Consider the following 4,028-nt stretch of genomic DNA (forward strand, 5'->3'; position numbering starts at 1 on the left):
ATTTCGGTATTTTTGTCCAACCGAACACCGAACACGGTGCTAAAATACTGAACGGTTCGGTAGAATACAGAACACCTGGCAACACTGAAGGAAGCCTCACATCCTTACATCATTCGTCAGTTGTTCAGGTGGGATTTCTGGACCTCGAGTCGTTTGTTTGGATACTTAAAGAAGTCCTTGAAAGCAGGGAGCAGCGGGTTACTTCATACTCTAACACTCTTATCATTCATCGTTCACTTTGTGTAATACCACTTAAAATTATTTATTAACTTAATTTTAAGTTATATTACACAAAGTGAACAGCGTTGTTGGGTGTCCAACGTTGTCATTGTATAGTTTATCCACTTCCTTATGCAAATTCGTTTCTTTTTAGATAAAGATATCTCTTATTTTAACGTATCCGTGAACTCTTCTAACACATATAGGAAACATGACTCAAACAAATTATTGACTCGTTTCAAACTCTGCCGCTTTCGAGAATATATTCTTCCATACTGAACTTAATAGCGTGTGGGCACCATGAAATAAAATTTTCTACTGATAACAAGTTGTAAACGGTTTAAGAAAATCTCTATGAACTAGAAAGATACATCCATCGTTTGTCGAATGGCTGTACGAGAGAGCACCTTGCGGAGATTGGTGTCTTTGACTCCCCCATTTGCGAATGTCGTTTTGAAGAAGAAGACCTCAACGATATATTCTTTGTTTGCCCAATAAATGACCAAATGCCAATATTTAAAACTTTGGCACCGCTCATTCCCCTCCCTACAAATATCCAAATCATCCTACCGAGCAGGAACCCAATTATCTACAATCTTTTATTTACTTTTTAAACAATTAAACGGAATCAATTTAAAGTTTGATAATTATTGGTAGTTTATACTTAAATTTTTTTATTTTATTAACTTGACATTGGCAAAAGCAATAAATACTATATACAAAGCCATTCCATAAAATAAAATAAAAAACAAGTTGTAAAAAGTGTATGTTAGTTATCGGCGCCAGTACTGACGTCAGTAACTGACCCAATGTAATTCCACCTTAAAATATTAAGAATATCACTAGATTTTTATGTAATGAAACTGGTTCCATGTTATTAATATGTATCTTTAGTGTTTAGTTGCTGGTATAACTAACTGAGTACTGTAATTTATTATTTTCGTTCCTAGCAATTTTATCGCAATATTTCGTTATTATTTTTATACCAATTTTTATTTAGCTACTAAATTTTCTTTCGCAAAATTTCTTATCGTCATGATATATCGTAAATAATTTATTAACAAGTCAGAAATCCAAAATTGCGAGCACGATTTATGATGCCAGTAATTAGTTTTATTTCGCTCACACTTGTCTCGCCTCGTAAGAACTTTTCTATTGTTAACTGTATTCTTGCCGAAAACAAATCTGTTTTTGTTTGTCCTTTGACTGAGAGATTTAAATAAGAGTAAATAGATCTGTTTGGGCGAATTTCACTGATTATACAGGCAGATAAAAGTCAGTTTTTAAGGTTGTTTTTTTTTTAATTTTTCTAATTTTTTTTTTAGCTTCAGTGCTGCAGAACAGCGTTTATTATTTAATATAATTTTGTACTTAAGTTATACATATATATATATATATATATATATATATATATATATATATATAGATATATATATATATATATATATATATATATATATATATATATATATATATATATATATATATATATATATATATATATATATATATATATATAAATTTTTTATTATTTTTACTGTACACTGTCTATCCTCACTAGGTATTTGGAGATACCTGTTCTGAGGTAGGCAGGGTATGCTTATTCTTTTAATAATACAGCTTTATATATTTTTAATGATAATATAAAAGTGGTAAGACTGAAATAATATGAAATAATAATTATAAAAAAAAGTAATAATAGTTTTACATTTGATACTTAGATTTTTAAAGAAAACACTTGGGTTTTTACCACTTGAGTTTATTTATGATAACTAGTTTCGGAAGCTAGGCTTCCATCTTCAGGTTTAAATGAAAACAGCTTACATTAACCTAATGTCCTATAATTATTATTACTATTATATTATTATTATTGATATACTAATATGCACTATATTATTATTACTATACTATTGTGTCGGGTTGTGGTCCCGTGGTTAGTGTCGCGGACTCTTGAGTCAGAGGTTTTCAGTTCGAATCCACTCTACCACAATTTGATACCTATTTCTAATAATGAATCGCTTAGGCTCACAGAAATAGTATGAAATTGAAGTATTTTTGTAAATGATAAAAACATAAACATTTCTCTTTAAAAAATTACAAAGAATTTTATAACAAGGAGAAAAATACTATCTATTAAAGTTTAATTTTTTTAGACAGATTTGAGGAAAAAAAACTCTTAATGTATAACTTTGTGAAAACTTGAACTACCCTCAAAAGGCGAAATTTTGTCTTTGTCAATTTATTGTTGATAAAGTATTAAAATACACAGAAAAATAAAAAACGTCTTACTGTTTGAAAAGTCAGCATTTGTACCTTTTCAATTGTCAAAAATAATTTCTTACAAAGAAGCTTAATTTTCTAAATGTTAAAAGACCGTCTGCATTCTTTTGAAAAGAACTAGATGAAAAATTTATTACCTCTTTCTTTTTAAAACTAACAATGGAGAATTATGAATTCAAAAGTCTATTAAAATTTTTATGAGTTACGAGAATTTAATTTTCCGCTGAGGCAGCATTATGGTATTTAGCTAACTATGTTCATTGTATGAATGCAGCTTTAGTCTAGTAATATAATAACAGCTTGAAGTATTCGGGGTCAACAGCTTTCAGGTTCAGTGCTGCAGAACAGCGTTTATTATTTAATATAATTTTGTTCTTAAGTTATACATATTTATATATATATATATATATATATATATATATATATATATATATATATATATATATATATATATATATATATATATATATATATATATATATATATATATATATATATATATATATATATATATATATATATATATATATATATATATATATATATATATATATATATATATATATATATATATATATATATATATATATATATATATATATATATATATATATATATATATATATATATATATATATATATATATATTTATATTTAGTATTATTTTTTTATTGGACACTGTCTATCCTCACTAGGTATTTGGAGATACCTGTTCTGAGGTAGGCAGGGTATGCTTATTCTTTTTATAATACAGCTTTATATATTTTTAATGATAATATAAAAGTGGTAAGACTGAAATAACATGAAATAAAAATTATAAAATGAAAGCAAATAGAGAGTTTAACTAAAAGAAAAGTAAAATCTAAGGGAGTAATATTATAAAATTAGAAAATAGGATTATATAATTATAAAACACTGACACATAGATTAATCACACACAAACTTTTATTTGCTGCTCCAGCTGGGATCTTCCAATTTAAGCCATAAGCTTTAAGCCATCGCAGTTGGCTATTCAGCAGTTTCAATGCAAAAGTCTTCTTATTCCACGCACACTTGAGTTTCTATAGCTGAGGGTTGCGTTTGTACAATACAAAAAAGGTAAAGATATAGGGAATGATAATCCGTTTGGTAAATATTAGCATGAAATTTTCGTTCGACAAAATTTTACTGGCAATTGAAAATGTTATAATTTTATTAATTGATTCGGGAGTCACTTTGTGGTAAAACCGTCCAATTCAAACATAAAATACACATTGTAAATACCGTTTATTTTTTAGAAGAAATATTTATTAAGTAAAACTCAAATTAAAAATAAAAATTATATATTTGGATGTTTAGAAAATATCTTGTAAACTTTTAGCGAATACAGTTTTGTAAATAATTTAAACCAGTAATGTTATCCTTGAACATTTTAATTTGTCATTCAATCTACAATGAATTTCACTGTCAAAATTTTCTTCATTATAGACCTAGCGATGAACATGGTTGTAGACCATTAAATGAATTTTTGTTTCTTTTAACTAAAAAAC

Source organism: Brachycentrus maculatus, unplaced genomic scaffold, assembly GCF_059751285.1.
Source record: "Brachycentrus maculatus isolate JH-2025_06_01 unplaced genomic scaffold, ASM5975128v1 h1tg000121l, whole genome shotgun sequence".
In the NCBI taxonomy this organism is placed as follows: Eukaryota; Metazoa; Arthropoda; class Insecta; order Trichoptera; family Brachycentridae; genus Brachycentrus; species Brachycentrus maculatus.